Raw genomic sequence first — 21,203 nt, 5'->3', positions numbered from 1 at the left:
AGCCTCCAAAGAAAGCAGAGCCCTGCCAAGATCTCCATTTCAGACTTCTGGCCTCCAGAACTACAGGAGAATAAATTCTTGCTGTTTTATACCATCAGGTCGAAGTAATTTGTTACAGCAGCCACAGGAAACTAATATAATAATCTAACGAATAAATCTCTGCTAAACCACTCATGACAAACCATGGCTTAATATCACATCCTTGAAAGAAATGTTATCAATTGGCAGAGAATCCTAGAAAACAATCTAACTTAAAGGGAAAAAATTTCATAGTTTTGTGAGTTTGGCCATGTTAACTCACCAGTGTGGGAGTGTTTCTGAGTAGGAAGCCCTTTTCCATTCAAAACAAGCAGGTATCACTTAAACTTCTTTATAGAATCAAGCCTAGAGACAGTCTTAATTATAGAAAAGCTAACTTCATACCTTAGAAGTAATTCTGCCATTTCAAACAGTTTATTTTTTTCCCTGTTACTTCTTCCATCATATTCAAAACAGCTTAGAAAACTAACTTAAACCATGACAATTGGAGAAAAGATCCTAAAGAGTTTTAAGGCACTATATCAACTACCACACCATTTAAACATTCACACCAGCTAAATCCTACTAAGTGTTAAAGTAGAAAATGCTTTCTTCAATTAGAAGGGTAATCTATCTTGCACAATTAAATCAAGTTTATTAGAACTATCTGAAAGTTGCAAGTCAAGATTTATTTTTAAAATGAGTTCCAAAAGAGAAAAAGTAAAAAGATAAAAAATATACGTTGAGGCTATTTGCTTTCAGAAAGCATAGTTTCTTTGAAATAGGAGTAATACTCTCCATGCACTTATTTTTAAATAATACAGAAACTTCTATTTAACCCTTCTTTCTCTCCCTACTATTGTTCTTCTCTTAACTATAATGTATATGCTTGAACATTTACCCTTTAATCCATAATTTCATGGAACTTGTGCTTTCTGAGCAACTTTAATTTTTTTACCTATTCATTTTCAGAAAGACAATAGACCAGAGAGGAACATTCATTTTAAATTTGCTATTATCAGATTAATAATTGAGCAAGGAAAGAAAATTAGAAATGTTCCAAATCATAATTTTGGTTGCTATTTTATTAACACTTTTTGAAGTATAATATTCACTCAGAGAAAGGCACAAAAGAATATAGTTCAATTTACTACCACCTAAATCAATCAATGAAATTTTATCTGTACCTCAGAAGCTCTCTTTTGTATCCTTCCTGTTTCCTTCCTTCCCTATACAAGTAGGCACTCTCCTGACTTTTAATACCATAGGGCAGTTTCACCTGTTTTGCCCTTTATATAAATGAGACCAACACAGCCTGTACCACTTCATGTTGTTCTTTTGACTCTGCTATATAGGTTTGCTAATTCATACTGTTGTAGCTGATACAGTTAGCTTACTTTCAGTGTTACATAATATTTCATTGAATGAATTTACCACAGTTTATATATCCATTCTACTTTTGATGGCGCTTTATGATTTTTCCCATTTTGTAGCATTACGCCATGAACTTTCTTGTGCATGTCTTCTAGTATAGTGACCAAAATTTTGTTAAGTATGTCCCTTTGTAACTCGGAATGGAAATGCTGGGTCATAGGGTATGTATATCTATTTTAGTAGGTAGTAACAACTATGCCAAAGCGGTTCTAACAGTTTATACTCCCACCAACAGTACATGTTTACATTACTCTAGGTCAGTTTTTAGGGTTTTTTTTTTTAATTTTTTATTTTTTATAAACATATATTTTTATCCCCAGGGGTACAGGTCTGTGAATCACCAGGTTTACACACTTCACAGCACTCACCAAATCACATACCCTCCCCAATGTCCATAATCCCACCCCCTTTTCCCAAACCCCCTCCCCCCGGCAACCCTCAGTTTGTTTTGTGAGATTAAGAGTCACTTATGGTTTGTCTCCCTCCCAATCCCATCTTGTTTCATTTATTCTTCTTGTACCCACTTAAGCCTCCATGTTGCATCACCACTTCCTCATATCAGGGAGATCATATGATAGTTGTCTTTCTCTGCTTGACTTATTTCGCTAAGCATGATACGCTCTAGTTCCATCCATGTTGTTGCAAATGGCAAGATTTCATTTCTTTTGATGGCTGCATAGTATTCCATTGTGTATATATACCACATCTTCTTGATCCATTCATCTGTTGATGGACATCTAGGTTCTTTCCATAGTTTGGCTATTGTGGACATTGCTGCTATAAACATTCGGGTGCATGTGCCCCTTTGGATCACTACATTTGTATCTTTAGGGTAAATACCCAATAGTGCAATTGCTGGGTCATAGGGCAGTTCTATTTTCAACATTTTGAGGAACCTCCATGCTGTTTTCCAGAGTGGCTGCACCAGCTTGCATTCCCACCAACAGTGTAGGAGGGTTCCCCTTTCTCCGCATCCTCGCCAGCATCTGTCATTTCCTGACTTGTTGATTTTAGCCATTCTGACTGGTGTGAGGTGATATCTCATTGTGGTTTTGATTTGTATTTCCCTGATGCCGAGTGATATGGAGCACTTTTTCATGTGTCTGTTTGCCATCTGGATGTCTTCTTTGCAGAAATGTCTGTTCATGTCCTCTGCCCATTTCTTGATTGGATTATTTGTTCTTTGGGTGTTGAGTTTGCTAAGTTCTTTATAGATTCTGGACACTAGCCCTTTATCTGATATGTCGTTTGCAAATATCTTCTCCCATTCTGTCAGTTGTCTTTTGATTTTGTTAACTGTTTCCTTTGCTGTGCAAAAGCTTTTGATCTTGATGAAATCCCAGTAGTTCATTTTTTCCCTTGCTTCCCTTGCCTTTTGCGTTGTTCCTAGGAAGATGTTGCTGCGGCAGAGGTCGAAGAGGTTGCTGCCCGTGTTCTCCTCAAGGATTTTGATGGATTCCTTTCGTACATTGAGGTCCTTCATCCATTTTGAGTCTATTTTTGTGTGTGGTGTAAGGAAATGGTCCAATTTCATTTTTCTGCATGTGGCTGTCCAATTTTCCCAGCACCATTTATTGAAAAGGCTGTCTTTTTTCCATTGGACATTCTTTCCTGCTTTGTCGAAGATTAGTTGACCATAGATTTGAGGGTCTATTTCTGGGCTCTCTATTCTGTTCCATTGATCTATGTGTCTGTTTTTGTGCCAGTACCATGCTGTCTTGATGATGACAGCTTTGTAATAGAGCCTGAAGTCCGGAATTGTGATGCCACCAACGTTGGCTTTCTTTTTCAATATCCCTTTGGCTATTCGAGGTCTTTTCTGGTTCCATATAAATTTTAGCATTATTTGTTCCATTTCTTTGAATAAGATGGATGGTACTTTGATAGGAATTGCATTAAATGTGTAGATTGCTTTAGGTAGCATAGACATTTTCACAATATTTATTCTTCCAATCCAGGAGCATGGAACATTTTTCCATTTCTTTGTGTCTTCCTCAATTTCTTTCATGAGTACTTTATATTTTTCTGAGTATAGATTCTGTGTCTCTTTGGTTAGGTTTATTCCTAGGTATCTTATGGTTTTGGATGCAATTGTAAATGGGATTGACTCCTTAATATCTCTTTCTTCTGTCTTGCTGTTGGTGACAAGAAAGGTCTCAGGTACACAACCTAACCCTACACCTAAAGGAGCTGGAGAAAGAACAAGAAAGAAACCCTAAGCCCAGCAGGAGAAGAGAAATCATAAAGATCAGAGCAGAAATCAATGAAATAGAAACCAAAAAAACAATAGAACAAATCAACGAAACTAGGAGCTGGTTCTTTGAAAGAATTAATAAAATTGATAAACCCCTGGCCCGACTTATCAAAAAGAAAAGAGAAAGGACCCAAATAAATAAAATCATGAATGAAAGAGGAGAGATCACAACTAACACCAAAGAAATACAAACTATTATAAGAACATACTATGAGCAACTCTACGGCAATAAATTTGACAATCTGGAAGAAATGGATGCATTCCTAGAAACATATAAACTACCACAACTGAGCCAGGAAGAAATAGAAAGCCTGAACAGACCCATAACCAGTAAGGAGATTGAAACAGTCATTAAAAATCTCCAAACAAACAAAAGCCCAGGGCCAGACGGCTTCCCGGGGGAATTCTACCAAACATTTAAAGAAGAACTAATTCCTATTCTCCTGAAACTGTTCCAAAAAATAGAAATGGAAGGAAAACTTCCAAACTCATTTTATGAGGCCAGCATCACCTTGATCCCAAAACCAGACAAGGATCCCACCAAAAAAGAGAGCTATAGACCGATATCCTTGATGAACACAGATGCGAAAATACTCAACAAAATACTAGCCAATAGGATTCAACAGTACATTAAAAAGATTATTCACCACGACCAAGTGGGATTTATTCCAGGGCTGCAAGGTTGGTTCAACATCCACAAATCAGTCAATGTGATACAACACATCAATAAAAGAAAGAACAAGAACCATATGATACTCTCAATAGATGCTGAAAAAGCATTTGACAAAGTACAACATCCCTTCCTGATCAAAACTCTTCAAAGTGTAGGGATAGAGGGCACATACCTCAATATCATCAAAGCCATCTATGAAAAACCCACCGCAAATATCATTCTCAATGGAGAAAAACTGAAAGCTTTTCCGCTAAGGTCAGGAACACGGCAGGGATGTCCATTATCACCACTGCTATTCAACATCATACTAGAGGTCCTAGCCTCAGCAATCAGACAACAAAAGGAAATTAAAGGCATCCAAATCGGCAAAGAAGAAGTCAAATTATCACTCTTCGCAGATGATATGATACTATATGTGGAAAACCCAAAAGACTCCACTCCAAAACTGCTAGAACTTATACAGGAATTCAGTAAAGTGTCAGGATATAAAATCAATGCACAGAAATCAGTTTCATTTCTCTACACCAACAGTTTTTAGTTTTTGAACTTCATCTATCATGACCAACACTATCCCCTCATATTTTTAATTTTCATTCTGATGAAAGAAGGTGAGACGTTTCTCATATATTTATTAGCCAGCTACTTGGGTATCTCTGTGATGGTCTTGCTCAAATTAAAAGACATTAATTCTCTTCAGTTATCTCTGTTTGCCTATGGTAGAAATTCTTTATATATTCTTGGTATGAACTCTCTCTTGGTGATATGTATTGCAAATAACCAATCACTGTCACTGTTTGTTTTTATTAGTTGCTATATGGGTATCCCATTGCCAAAATGCACTTGATTGAGTAAACTAAAGTTTCACCCACTGTTCTACAGTGATACCTTGTCAAAATATCAAGCATGAGTTATATTCTGGGCCCTTAATTGTGGTCCATTCTTCTATTGGCCAATATTAATTTATCCTAATCACTGTAGCTTTATAATAAATCAAGAAATCTGTTAGTATATGTCCACTAATTTTTTTTTTCCTAAAGGAGTGTTTTTATATTCTTAGTCCTTTGTATTTCCTTTAACTTAGAGTCAGCATGCCAGTTTCTATACAGATGCACATTGCTGGGAGTTTTATTGGATTGAGTATAATGTGTAGGCCAATTCAAGGAAAACTGACCATGTAACCCACAGTTATATCTGATCCCTTCCTTTACTGGGACCTTCTGTACAGAAGTTTTGCATACCTTTTGCATTTTTTCATAATTACATATGGACTGACATAGTATTTCTTAGGCTTGAATAAAGGACAGACCCTGTTAAATGGAAAGAAAAAAATCTGACTGCCTGCATTGACTTAATTTATTTTGAAAAATAAATTTAATTTTTATGTCAATTTTATATAACATTCAGACATAAAATTAGATATAAACCACTTATGATTACAACTCTCTTGTAACAACTGTAAGTACTACAACGAATTTATAAACAAAACTACTAAATTAATAAAATTCAAGTCAGGATAAAAAGAAATATTTCTATACTTTCTATATTACTTTATATATAAACACTACTGCAAATGATAAAAATTTTTAATGTATTTTCTGATTATTCTATCAATTACAGATATAAAACAAGTTTTATAACAATATGAAAGAGCATAGATAAATTCACATTACTAGTAAATTATAGATTCTTTTGAACTTTCAAAATACACAATGACATTTACTATAAATAATAACAGTTTTTTGTTCATTTGTTAACAATTACACTATTTTTTCCTTTTGATACCACCTAGACTCACTAGTAAAATATTTAGTAAAAGTGGTAGCAATGGGAATTCTCTTTTCTCATTTAGAAAATGAGAAGGAGTGCTTTCAACATTCTACAAATAAGCATAATATTCAGCACCAATTTGTTTAACTAAGGGTGGGTTGTTGTAGTTAACTTTTTATCAAACTAACTTCTATTTTTAGTTTGATAAATGTCTATAAATAATAGATATTCATTTTATCAAATGCTTTTTTCTGAAATTAATGGGATGAATTAATTAGTTTTTCCATTTCCTGCTAATGTGGTTAAACACATTGATTTTCAAATGTTAAATTAACAATGTATTCATGACAGAAGACAAATTATGACATTACAGTGTCCTTTTCATGAGTTGTTACATTTGATGAGTTAAAATATTGTTTAGGATTTTGCACCTGTGTTTCTTAGTGAAACTGGTCTGTAATTTTACTGAATTATAATGTCCTCATCAAGCTAGTTTCAAAGTCATACTGAGCTCATAAAATTAGTTACCAGTTTTCCTACATTTTCTATTCTGTGGAAGATTTTGAGTAGTATTTTCTTCATTTGTTTCTTAAATGCTTTGTAAAATATACTTCTAAAGGTATTTTGGTCTCAAATTTTCTTTCTGTGAATAGTTAAGTCTTTGATAATTACAGACCACTCAGATTGTGTCTTTGCTTATGTTAAGTTTTGGTAGTTTAAGGAACTTGTTCTCTTCATCTGACTCTTAAAATTAAACATAATTCCTTCACAAAAAGATGAAATGACACTTCTTGACACTTTTCTCATCTAATATATCTAATTTTTGTAGTTTTGAAAAGAAATGTTTATTCATTTTTAACATTTCTGTTAAGTTTGAACTCATGTTTATATCATTTATTTATGCTTAGTTTTATGCTACTGGCCATGATTATATCCATGTATTCTTTTTAAAAGTGTAACAGCTTTCTTTTTTTAAAACAAAAACATAAAAAAATAAAAGTATAACAACTTTCTTACTCTTAAGTTAGTTATTTTCACTAATTTCTGAAGACTTATTAATAACTTTTGGATATTTTATTTTTGGACAAGTATATGAGCATTCTACCTTCTGATTTCTTTTCCTTTTTAAGATCTAAATTCATCCTTAATAACTTTTTTTTTTTCTGAATTCTTAGACACATTGGGATATCTCTCTGTTGCTTTCTGAAATGTCATCCTTACTGATAGATATAGACATCTTTACTGGTGAATCTTACTCTCAAAAATATCTATAAAAGTAGCTATAATTGATAAAAATAAATCCAATGTCATTCTTACCTGTTTCTAAACAAGAAAATGTGTTATTGTTTTTTTTTTTTAAGATTTTTATTTATTTATCAGAGAGAGAGAGGGGGAGAGAGCGAGCACAGGCAGACAGAATGGCAGGCAGAGGCAGAGGGAGAAGCAGGCTCCCTGCTGAGCAAGGAGCCAGATGTGGGACTCGATCCCAGGACTCTGGGATCATGACCTGAGCCGAAGGCAGCTGCTTAACCAACTGAGCCACCCAGGCGTCCCTGTTATTATTATTTTTTTTTAATTTTGCTGTTTTTGTATGTGTGTGTGTTCCATTTTGCCTATTTACTTTTTTTTTTTTTATTCAATTTTGGAGATCTAAATAGCTTACAATCTCTTGTACAGTTGAAATTTGCATGGAAAATGATAAAACTAATATCACCCATTGTACTTTTTTCTTATTATTTATGCCTCCTGTTATTCTGTGTCCAATAAGGTTCTATTCCAGGTTATTATATTTACCCTAAGATATAAAAGAAGAATTACTAATGATGAACAGAGAACATCATAAAAAAATGTGAGGGCATAGGATACAATGAACAATGGGTATTATATTATATAAGACTGATGAATCACTGAACTCTACCTCTGAAACCAATAATACATTATCTGTTAATTAATTGATTTAAATTAAAAAGAAATTTGAAGAAGTTACTGAGCTCTTAGATAGTAGACAAACAGTATACCAATTTTATGGTCCTGAGCATCAGCTGGTCTCTGATCTAGAGACAGGCATAAAAAATTAAGTGAATTAGCTTTTTTATGATTCATTCTAGCTGGGTTTTATCCTCACTCAATATCTGCAAATGGTATATGAAACCTGTGTTCCACTGTGAGCAGCAGGAAGCGGAAGATTAAGAGAAAAGAGTAACAGAGACTTCCGTTTTCTACAAGGATGGCCATGTGATACTACTTAACTTCTGTAAGAGTGAGTCCCTTCCCCTATGAACTAGGGTGATAATCAACCTATTAATTCCTGTTACACAGTGATTAATTAATAAATATTGACCATTTTAAATTATTGTATATTCTATTATTATTATTAATATCAGAACTACAGTTTCATTTAAATTTTCACTGAAGTATAATTAACACACATTATTATATTACTTTCAGGTGTATAACATAATGATCCAAAAATTCCATTTATTACTCAGTATGCATATATATATATATATATATATATATATATATATATATCAAGATTGCTTCAATATTCAGGGTCTTTTGTAGTTCCATACAGATTTTAGGATTATTTGTTTATTTATTTATAAGTTTATTCCTAGGTATTTTATTCTTTTCAGTGCAACTGTTAATGGAATTGTTCTAAATTCTCCTTCTGACAGTTCGTTATTAGTGTATAGAAATGCAATACATTTCTGTATATGAATTTTGTATCCTGTGACTTACCTGAATTCATTTATCAGTTCTAGTAGTTTTTAGGGTTTTCTATATATAGCTATCATGTCATCTGCACATAATGGCAGTTTTACTTCTTCCTTACCAATTTGGGTATCTTACTTCTTTTTCTTATCTGTTTGTTGTGCCTAGAACATTCAGTACTATGTTTAATAAAAGTGATGAGAGAGGACATCCCTGCCTTGTTCCTGATCTTAGAGGAAAAATTCTCAGTCTTTCACCACTAGATATGATGTTGGCTGTAGGTTTTTCAAATATGGTCATTATCATGTTGTGGTATATTTCCCCTTAACCTATCTTGTTGAGAGTTTTTAGCAATGAAAAGATGTTGTATTTTGTCAAATGCTTTATATATGCTCCTAATAAGATAATTATTTTTATGAGTCACATTGGATCATCTGTGATTGCTGAACCACCTTTGCATCCTTGGGGTAAATCCTACTAGGTCATGGTGAATGGTTTTTGTTGTTGTTTTCGTTTTTGTTTTTTTGGTTTTTTTTGTTTGTTTGTTTTTAATGCACTGTTGAATTTAGTTTGCTAAAATACTGTAGAGGATTTATGCAACTATGTTCATCAAAGAAAATAGCTTGTAGAATTCTTTTTGTGTAGTATCTTTTTGTCTGGTTTGGCTATCAGGATAATGCTAGCCTCACTGAACAAATCTAGAAGTTTTCCTTCCTATTCTATGTTTTGAAATAGTTTGAGTAGAACAGATGTTAATTCCTTCTTTAAGTATTTGAAGACTGTTCTTTTAAATTTAGATATACTGTTGTAGTTAGCAAAGATTTAAAAGGTTGGTTCTGACTCTCAGGTCTTTTAACAATTATTATTATTAGTCTTTAATTAATTTAGGGGTTATTTTAGTGGCTAGGGAAATCATTCTTTCTTAAAGTAGAAATTATTTAATATAAAGTTTTGTTTCTCCAAATTCTGCTTGTCTAAATCTCACAACTAGTTATTTAAACAAATCTCAGTATCCTCTCCTATAAAAATAAAAGTTATGTTCATCCTCTGTCTCTTCTGCTTAGATTATTTAGAAGCCCCTTTTTAACTTTGGGAACGGCTTTATTTTTCCCCAGAAGTATTTTGCATGAAAACATCACTACTAGACTCACTTATGTAATTTCAACTGTGGCACAGAGTGATTTTTACCCTTCCACAAACCTTCTCCTGGATGAGCAGTGGAAAATTGTCCAGCTGATACCTTCAGCTTCAAGTTTTCTTTCCGACTTAGAAAGCTATTTCCCTATCAGCTGTCATCATTTACATTACCACCTTTCCTAATTCCCAGACTGCTGGTATAATATCAGTGTGGTCTCTCTACTTCCAGCGTCACTTTATGCAAAGCATTTTTGTATTGACACCCTGTACTACAGAAATAATCATTTTCTACTGAAATCTAGATCATGACTGCCTATATTTTGTGGAACAAAATGCCTATTTGGTACAGACAATGGTCTAGATACCTTACATGCAGTTTCCAGGTTTCCTATTAACCCAAGCAGTAATACTATAATTCCACAGATGAGCAAACAGAGACAGAAGTACTTAGGATATTTATACAGTTAGTGAGCTACAAATATAAGATGGAATCAAGTTCTAACTTCAAAAGTGGCACTTTTATCCATGTATCAAGCCATCTCCCATTGAAGTCTATGATTCTCAAAGTCCTGTAGGAATTGGCTCCAAATGTTTTTTTACCCTTTCCAACAGTAATTTCAGTATACAGATTCACGCTTTTTTTTTTACATTTTCGTTCAAATTCATGCTAATCCTTGAGCATGCTTTCTGATTTCTTCTTGCATCACTCTATTATCATTACTTAATTCACCTTTTATTGTCCTTTTCCATATTCCCTAGATTTCCATATCCTTCCTACAAGTGACATTTGAAATACTGTTTCTTCCATGAAAGACTGACTGCTTTCCTTCTAAGAAGTAATTAATAATTAGTAACCTTTACTGTGGCTTAGTACATTCTTTTATAGTAACTTATATTAGATTTATTTATATACAAGTTTTTTCTCCCTAAAACAACTTACACATTACTCCAGAGTATAATTTAATTGTATGCCTACTTAAATTTTGGTAATTATCAGAGTGACTGACCCAGAATGGGCATTCGACAGGTTATGTTTTCTTGAAGTATCCAAAAGAAAACATAACATAATTGTTCGCTAGGACTAGAACTGAGGTCTTCCCATGCCATAGTTCTTCCTTATCTATGCCCTGCATTGAAAAGTTACTATTAATTTTATATAAGTTCAATGTGATAAACTTGAGTAAAATTAACAGAAGTTATGAAATAAATACTCCCCCATAAAATGTATTATCTAGCTCCATTATTTAACACAAATACTATTTTCCTTCTATTTCTTTTCAGAAGAGATACAGTGAACCCCTAATTATTTCAGAACTAATTGTACAGTTTGTAAATTATCCAGGTGATTGACTTCTCCCTTTTGCTGAATGACTTTTGCCCATTTTGCCAATTTCTCCTTTCACTACTACAGTGAAGTTCAGAAAAACTAAAAGTCATGAAATTCAAGCCATTCAATTTTGCTTTTTGCAGTAGAATTAATAGTAAAGGAAAAATTTCAATTATTTATCAAAATAATGCTGAGAATTTTTAGTATTCCATCTCTGCATTAATACAGTTAACTGACAGTTGACTGTACATTTGGTATTAAAAATAAATCAGCATTCTTTATTGCAGCTCCAGCAGAAATATTGCTTATTTTGATGAGTGGTTATTTTCAAGACTAATCAACATGCATGTGCCAAAAGCTCTATAAATTAACATGATGTTCTTCACTATAGAAACATTATAAATATCAAAGCTGTGCCCAACCAAAATACCCCTCTTTAGTGACAAGATTTTACCTTAACAGCTGAAGAGGCTGTCTGTACAGGCGTTTCTCATAATAACATAAATATGACGTAAGACAACAACTCAACTCACTGCATATGCAAGTTTCATTAAGTATGTGGTATGAATAACACCCTGATTTTCCCAGAGTATGAAGTGAACATTGGTAGAGAATAAGAGAGTGGTACAATCCAAAAGGCCCTTTAGGTAAGTCTTTGAATGTTCAGTTTATTATACTCCAGTAATAACTAATGTCAATACACTATTCAGCTAAAAAAAGAAAAAAGAAAGAACCTCAAATATCTGATGCCTAGTGTGCATGGAGACAACTTCAGAGAAGCACTGTCGGTGGCACCAAGCATAGCTCAACTGTGTAAAAGAAAAAGCTGAATGATGGGTATTTGTCCCTACAATCTCTAAAATCTTTTGATTTTAATAAAAGTAGTTTGCCCACAAAAAAGCAGTATGTCTAGCCAATGTTAGTATCAAGTTAGTGATTTTGCTGAAATATAGGTGCATAATCAATATGCAAAGACCTAAACAAGATGTGGAGAAATTTGCCATTTCTCAAAATAAAAATACATAAAAATCCAGAAGGAAAACATATCATATGAAGAATTGAAAAAAAAATCATTGAATAATCAAAAAAATCATTGAATAATCAAAATTATCATTTGATTAATGTGTGTGTGTGTATAGAATTTTCTTAGAGAAAGTATGGTGTAAATTGGATAAAGGAGGACTGACAAAAAAACAATTTAAGCAGAAAATAAATTTGGATTAAGATTTAGAACACTTGTGTACTGGAAAATAGCCATACTTTTGCTTGAATTTCTGCAAATTCATTTACATTATTAGTGGAACAGATCCTTCCCTCTGGCAAGGCTATGAATTAATGCTATGCCTCCTCTGTCAGAAAGGAGTTACTAAACCCATTGTAGTGAATCAAAGCACTCAATTTATATGACCTAACAGAACCAATTAAAATCTTTTACCTGGAATTGAAAATGCAGACTTTTTTTTTTCCTGGTTTACTGAGATATAACTGACATTAAACAGTATAAATTCAAGGTGTACAACATGCTGATTTGATACACTTGTATATTGAAAAATGATTACCAACTTAGCTTTGGGTAACATTCCCCTCACATCATAATAATTACCGATTCTTTTTCTGTGGTGAAAACACTTAAGGTCTACTCTCTTAGCAACTTTCAATTATATAATACACTATTATTAAGTATAATCACCATGTTGTACATTAGATCCACAAAACTTATTCATCTTATAAATGGATGCTTAGAACTTTCAACCTTTTCTCTCACACTGCTACCATTCAGACCTCACCCCATCCAGCCTCTGGTAAACACCATTCTACTCTCTGTTTCTAAGAGTCTGGGTCTTTTAGATTCCACATATAAGTGATATCACAAAATAATTTTCTTTCTCTGATTTATTTCACTTGGCATAATGCCCTCAAGATGTATTTATGTTGTCACAAATTACAGGATTTCCTTCTTTGGCTGAATAATATTGCTTTGTATATATACTTAGGTTGTTTATAGGTCTCATATCTTGGCTGTTGTGATACTATTTTAAGGAACAAATTAGTGCAGATATTTCTTTAAGATCTTGATTTCATTTCCTTTCTATATATATCCAGAAGTGGGATTGATGTATCATGAAGTAATTTTATTTTTTTTAATCTTTGTGAAAATCCTACACTATTTTTAAAAACTTATTTTTATTTAAATTCAAGTTAGTTAACATAGTGTAGTATTATTTCCATATCTTCATAGTGTAGTATTGATTTCAGGAGTAAAATTTAGGTGATTCATCACTTAAATATAACACCCAATGCTCATCACAAGTGCCCTTCTTAATGCCCATCATCTTTTTACTCCATTCTCCCACTCCCCTCCCCTCCAGCAACCTTCAGTTTGTTCTCTATAGTTAAGAGTCTCTCATGGTTTGCCTCCCTCTCTGTGTTTACTCTATTTTATTTTTCCTTCTCTTCCCCTATGTTTATCTGTTTTGTTTCTTAAATTCCACATGAGTGAAATCGTATGGTATTTGTATTTCTCTGACTTATTTCACTTAATATTAGTATTTCCCTATGTTTTATATACTCTAGTTCCATCCATGTCATTACACACGTCAAGATTTCATTCTTTTTAATAGTTGACTAAATAGAATATATATTGTATATCTAGAATAGAATATATTATACACACACATATATATACATGCATTCACACACACACACACACACACACACACACACACACATGGAGGGGGAGAGAGAGAAAAGGCACATCTTCTTATCCATTCATCAGTTGATGGGCATTTGGGCTATTACCATAATTTGGCTATTGTTGATAGTGCTGCTATAAGCACTGGGGTGCATGTGCCTCTTCAAATAACTATTTTTGTATCCTTTTAATATATACCTAATAGTGTAATTGCTGGGTCTAGGGTAGTTCCATTTTTAACTTTTAGAGGAATCTATTCCATACTGTTTTCCAGAGTGGCTGTATCACTTTGCATTCCCAGTTTGCAAGACGGTTCCCCTTTCTCAGCATTCTTGACAACATCTGTTGTTTCCCAAGTTGTTAATTTTAGCCATTCTGATAGGTGTGAGGTGGTATCTCATTGTGGTTTTGATTTGTACTTCCACGATTATGAGTGATGTTGAGCATTTTTTCATGTTTCTATTAGCCATTTGTGGGTCTTCTTTGCAGAAATGTCTGTTCGTGTCTCCTACAAGCTTTTTTTTTTTTTTTTTAAAGATTTTATTTATTTATTTGACAGAATGAGAGAGATCACAAGTAGGCAGAGCAGCAGGCAAAAATAGAAGGGAAGCAGGCTCCCCGCTGAGCAGAGAACCCTATGCAGGGCTCCATCCCAGGACCCTGAGATCATGACCTGAGCTGAAACAAAGGCTTACCCCACTGAGCCATTTAGGCACCCCTTCTACCAACTTCTTAACTGGATATTTTATTTTTGGAATTTGAGTTTGAGGAGTTCTTTATAGATTCTCGATAATAGCCCTTTATCCAATATGTCTTTCCCAAATACCTTCTCCCTTTATGTCAACTGTCTTTTAGTTTTATTGATTGTTTATTTCACTATGCAGAAACTTTTCATCTTGACGAGGTCCTAATAGTTCATTTTTGCTTTTGTTTCTCTTGCCTCTAGAGATGTATCAGGTAAGAAGCTGCTGTGGCCAAGGTCAGAGAGGTTGCTGCCGATTTCTCCTCTAGGATTTTGATGGTTTCCTAACATTAAGATCTTTCATCCATTTTGAATTTATTTTTGTGTATGGTGTAAGGCAGTGGTGCAGTTTCATTCTCCTACATGCAGCTATCCAGTTTCCCAATACCATTTGTTGAAGAGAGTATCTTTTATCCATTGGATATTCCTTCCTGTTTTGTCAAAGATTAGTTAACCATACAGTTATGGATCCATTTCTGGGTTCTCTATTCTGTTCCTTTGATCTATGTGTCTATTTTTCTGCCAGTATCATACTTTCTTGATGATTACAGATTTGTAATATAACTTGAATGCTGGGACTGTAATGCCTCCCACTTTACTTTTTCTCAAAATTACTTTGGCTATTTGAGGTCTTTTCTGGTTCCATACATATTTGAGGACTTTTTGTTCTAGTTCTCTAAAAAATGCTGGTGTTATTTTGATCAGGATTACATTGAATGCACAGATTATTTGGGGCAGCATAGACATTTTAACACTATTTGTTCTTCCAATCCCTGAGCATATAATGTTTTTCCATTTCTTTTTGTCTTCAATTTCTGTCATTAGTGTTCTCCGGTTTGTGAAGTACCCATCTTTTACCTCTTTGATTAGGTTTATTTCAAGTTGTCTTATGGTTTTTGGTGCAAGTGTAAATGGGATTGATTCCTTCATTTCTCTTTTGTGTTGCTTCATTATTGGTGTATAGAAATGTAACAGATTCCCGTACATTGATTTTGTATCCTACAATTTTGCTGAATTCATGCTTGAGTTCTAGCAAATTTTTAGTGGAGTCCTTCATGTTTTATTTATTATGTTGTCTTCGAAGAGTGAAAGTTTGACTTCTTTGCTGATTTGGATACCTTTTGTTTCTTTTTGTTATCTGATTGCCGAGGCTAGGATTTCCAATACTGAACAAGAGTACTGAGAGTAGACATCCCTTCATGTTCTTAACCTTCTAGTTTTTCCTAAGCTCTCAGTTGTTCCCCATTGAGGATGGTATTAAGTTGTGGGTCTTTCATACATGGCCTCTATGATACTTTCATGACGGCTTTTATCAAGAAAGGATGCTGTATTTTGTCAATTGCTTTTTCTGCATCTATTGAGAGGGTCATATCATTCTAATATTTTCTTTTTATTAATGTGATATTTCACATTGATTGATTTGCAGATACTGGACACCCCTGCAAGCCCAGAAATAAACCCACTTGATCTAGCAAATAATTCTTTAAATGTACTCTTGGATTTGATTAGCTAGTACCTTGTTGAGAATTTTTACATCCAGGTTCATCAGGGATAGTGTTCTGTAATTCTCCTTTTTTACTGGAATCTCTGTTTGGTTTGGGAATCAAGGTAATGCCAGACTCAGAATTTCATTGTTCTTCATTGCAAGTTTTCCTTCCATTTCTATTTTTTGGAACAGTCTCAGAGAATAGGTATTAATTCTTTTCTAAATACTTCATAGAATTCCCCTGAGAACCCATCCAGCTCTGGACTCTTGTTTGTTGGCAGACTTTTGATTATTCATGCAGTTTCTTTGCTGGTTATGGGTCTGTTCAAATTGTCTATTTCTTCTTGTTTCAGTTTTGATTATTTATATGTTTCCAGGAATTTATTCATTTCTTCCAGATTGCCCAACTTGCTGGCATATAATTGCTCATAATATTGTCTTATAATTGTTTGTATTTCTGCAGTGTTGATTGTGATCTCTCCTGTTTCGTTCCTGATTTTATTTATTTTGGACCTTTCTCTTTTCTTTTGGTAAGTCTAGCTAGGCATTTATCAATTCTGATACTTCTTTCAAAGATCCAGCTGCTAGTTCCGTTGACTTATTCTACTGTTTTTTGTTTGTTTGTTTTTGCTGTTCTTGTTTTGAGTTTTTTCTCATTTATTTCTCCTCTTTTTTTAAAGATGTACTTATTTGAGAGAGAGAGTAACAGCATGAGTGGGAGGGGCAGAGGGAGGAGAGAGAATCTCAACCAGACTCCAAGCTAGGCATGGAGCCAGATGTAGGGCTTGATCCCAGAATCATGACCTGAGCTGAAACCAAAAGTTGGACACTTAAACAACTGTGCCACCTAGGGTCTCTATGCCCTTACCTTTATTATTTCCCTTCTTCTGCCGGTTATAGGCTTTATTTGATGTTATTTTTCCAGCTACTTTAGGTGTAAGATCAGGTTATATCTTTGAGATATTTTTTTGCTTCTCAAGAAAGGTCTGCATTGCTATATACTTCTCTCTTCTGACTGCCTTGGTGGCATCCATTTTCATTTGCTTCCATGTATTTCTTCAATTTCTTCTTTTATTTCCTGGTTAAACAAATCATTCTTTAGTAGGATGTTCTTTAACCTCCATGTATTGAGGTCTTTCAAATTTTTTTCTTGTGGTTGACTTCAAGTTTCATAGTGCTATGGTCTGAAAATATGCACTGTATGATCTCAAACTTTTTTGTACCAGTTGTGGCCTGATTTGTGATCCCTTGTGTGATTTATTCTGGAGAATGTTCTATGTGCCTTCAAAAAGAACATGTATTCTGCTGCTTTAGGGTGAAATTCTCTGAATATAGCTGTTAAGCCCATCTGGTCCACTGTGCATTCAAAGCCATTGTTTCTTTGTTGATCTTCTGTTTACATGATATACTGCCCTTCTTCTACTCTTATGAAAGTCTTTAGTTTAAAATCTAGTTTGTCTGATATAAGTATGGCTACTCTGGCTTTCTTTTGATGTCCATTTGCATGATAAATTGTTCTCCACCTCCTTACTTTCAATCTAGAGGCATCTTTGTGTCTAAAATGAGTCCCCTGTAAGCAGAATATTGATGGGTCTTGTTTTTAATTCATTCTGATACACTGTGTCTCTTCATTGGAGCATTTAGTTCACTTACATTCAGACTAATTATTGATAGATACAAATTCAGTGCCATTGTATTACCTGCAAAGTCACTGTTCCTGCAGATTGTCTCTGTTCCTTTCTGGTCTTTGATGCTTTTTGTCTCTCTTTTCTGCTCAAATGGTCCACTTTAACATTTCCTGCAGAGTTGGTTTAGAGTTCATGAACTTCTTTAGTTTTTCCTTGTCTTGGAAACTCTTCAGTCTCCTTCTATTCTAGATGATAGTCTTGCTGGATGAAGAAGTATTCTTGGCTGCATATCTTCCCAATTAGCATGTTGAATATACGATTCTCTTCTGGCTGCCACGTTTCTGTGTACTGGTTTGCTGCTCACCTTATGTGTCTCTCCTCGTAGTTTAAGGACATTTTGTTTCCAGCAGCTTTCAGAATTTTCTTTATCTTTGTATATGACGAGTTTCATGATGATATGTCTAGGTTTGACCTATTTTTGTTGATTTTGAGGGGCGCTCTCGGTGCTCCTAGACTTGTATGCCTGCTTCTCTCCTCAAATTAGGGAAATTCTCAGCTATAAATTTTGCATTTTTTTCCCCTGCTCTTCTTCTTCTGGGACCTTTATGATATGAATATTATAAGGCTTTAGGCTTTATGGAATCTCTGGGTTCCCTAAGTCTACCTTGGTGATCTAATAGTTTTCTTTCCTTCTTCTTTTCAGCTTCACTATTTCCCATAATTTTATCTTCAATATCACCTATTCATTATTCTGCTGCTTCTGTCCTCATTGTAATTAGATCTTATCAGTTTTGTATATCAGTAATAGTACTTTTTACTTCAGCCTGACTAGCTTTTAGGTCTTTTGTCTCTATAGCAAGAGTTTCTCTGACATCTTCTACTTGCTTCTTTCAAGACTGGCTAGTATTATTATGACTATTGTGCTAAATTCTTGTTCAGATCTATTGCTTATATCTGTATTAAGCAAATCCCTGGCTGTGATTTCTTCTTGATTTTTCTTTTGGGAAGAGTCCTTCCATCTTGTCACTTTGCATGCTTCTTGCTCCTAAGAGTAATGCTGTATTAAAAAAGGGCCATATACTGTCCAGCACCTGGTGCTTCAGAAAATGTTTCTGGTGTATGTTGTGTGCACTCTGCTGTTGTATTTTGGCTGCTCTCTCCCACAGATTCAATTCTCTGCACAGTTCCTCCTTTCTTATAGTGAGCAGTGTTTGGACCTTTAACTAGATGTGCTTTTGTGGAGAGCCATTCAGCAGATGCAAGGAGTCACGTAGACGGGAGTGCCTGAAGATTGAGGAACTGAGAATGATTAGTCTAGGAGGATGCGCTCGTGGCTGACGCACACAGCTCCAGGAGCCAAGAGATAAACGCATGATCACCGCTAGAGAACAATAGAGTCCTGTATGGTTACATAAGGGTCCACAAGGACACTGCATGCACGGCGTTATGATTGGCCAAATAGAGGGGCGAGTATGGGTGAACTTCGTGGATAAATACTGCTGTAAGTGCTTGGTGCGGGGCGGCCGCCATTAGAGTAGTAATAAAAGAAGCTTGCCACTCACCTCGTCTGCGGGTCGTTCTTGCGGGCCGAGAGCGACATGCTTTGATTTGTTTGTTAGAATAAGCTTGGAATGAAGAGGAGGAGGAGGAGGAGGATCTTAAAAAAAGAGAGAGAGAGAGAAAAGGAAATGAACAAACAAAATCGATAGGGGCACCTGGGTGGCTCAGTGGTTTCAAGCCTCTGTCTTCGGCTCAGGTCATGATCTCAGGGTCCTGGGATCGAGTCCCACGTCGGGCTCTCTGCTCAGCAGGGAGCCTTCTTCCTCCTCTCTCTCTGCCTGCCTCTCTGTCTACCTGTGATCTCTGTCAAATAAATAAATAAAAATCTTAAAAAAAAAAACACTATAAGCCTCATTCTAAAGGAGAAAAAAATATATATAAAGCCTGGTCCAATATCCACCATAATTGAAACTGACACTTTGGAGCCTCTATGATTAGCAGACTTGGTGCATGCAGGATGCCTGTGATGGAATTCTGGGGGAGAGACCCACTGCAGCTGGCTCACAGTCAGAACTGCACTAGTAACCATGCACTTCTAGGGTCTAGTGGGGCAGGGTTTGGTGCAAGCAGATCCTGCCTCCACTAGGGGCAATGTGTCACTCACTGAGGTCCCACAGTACTGGTTGGAGAGGGGTGGGGGATGGCATCACCCTACCCTCTCATCCCTGTGGAGGGGAATTTGCTGCAACCACTATTCCAGGAGGCCCCAGAGAAAAGCAAACAATCTCTCTTTCTGTGTGCCAGGGCTGTCAGATCCCTACCCTCACCTGTCTATGCCTGGGGCCATTAACGCGCCCAGTGCCACAGGTCTCCTCTTTTATACCTGGAGTGCCACTGGGATTCGAAACTCTGAATCTTAAAGGATCGAACAAGGCACAGACCTGCTCCCCTCCTCTGGAGGAGTACCTGTGTCTGGTGCTGTGTTTTTTTTTTTTTCCCCCAGAAAAAAGTTGTACACCTGCATCAGTGGCTGGAGTCTATGGGGAAGCACAGTGAACAACAGCGACCAGGTTATCTGCCCTCTACCATGACTCTGTCCCCTCTGTCCCCCTCAACAGTACCCACAGGGTTTTTGTTCTTGGAGAGGCAATATACTTGCTTCCAAATAGACTCCAGTCAGGGGAACATTCTGTCCCTCTGCAAGCCAGAGGATCCCTATACCAAGCTGTCCACTCCTATGCCTATCCATACTATTTTCCATAGTGGCTGCACCAATTTCCATTACTACCAGCAATATACAAGGGTTCCCTTTCTTCCATATCCTAACCAATATCTGTTATCTTTTGGGTTTTTGATAATAGTAATCCTAACAGATGTGAAATGATATCTCACTGTGGCTTTGATTTGCATTTCCCTGATGATTAGTGATGGTGAATACCTTTTCATGTACCTGTTGTCCATTTGAGAATCTTCTTTGGAAAAATACCTATTCTGTTCCTCTGCCCATTTTTTAATTAGGTTGTTTTTGTTTTCTATTCAGTTGTGTGAGCTCTTAACATATTTTGAATATTAACTCCTTATCATATACATGCTTTGCAATTTTTTTCTCCTATTCCAGAAGTTGCCTTTTTTATTTTATTACTTAACTCTCCAGAAACTTTTTAGTTTGCTGTAATCCCACTTACTACATTTTGCTTTTGTTGCTTTTGCCAAAAAATCCATGTCAAGACCAATGTCAATGAACTTTTGCCTTATATTTTATTACAGGAACTTTAAGGTTTCAGAACTTATGTTTAAGTCTTTAATCCATTTCAAGTTCACTTTTATGAA

General features: G+C 35.1%; 1 long non-coding RNA gene across 1 annotated transcript in view; it reads right to left on the bottom strand.

The window, feature by feature from the left end:
- The window catches only part of LOC132028010 (uncharacterized), a 372,003-nt gene that overhangs the window by 233,252 nt on the left and 117,548 nt on the right, over positions 1 to 21,203 (bottom strand). The window contains exon 3 of the long non-coding RNA XR_009407313.1: positions 19,436 to 19,530. This is a non-coding gene — a long non-coding RNA (uncharacterized LOC132028010). The remainder of the gene's footprint in view (positions 1 to 19,435; positions 19,531 to 21,203) is intronic.

This window comes from Mustela nigripes, chromosome 12, assembly GCF_022355385.1.
Source record: "Mustela nigripes isolate SB6536 chromosome 12, MUSNIG.SB6536, whole genome shotgun sequence".
NCBI classification, from domain to species: Eukaryota; Metazoa; Chordata; class Mammalia; order Carnivora; family Mustelidae; genus Mustela; species Mustela nigripes.
This window is presented reverse-complemented; position numbering and strand designations above follow the sequence as displayed.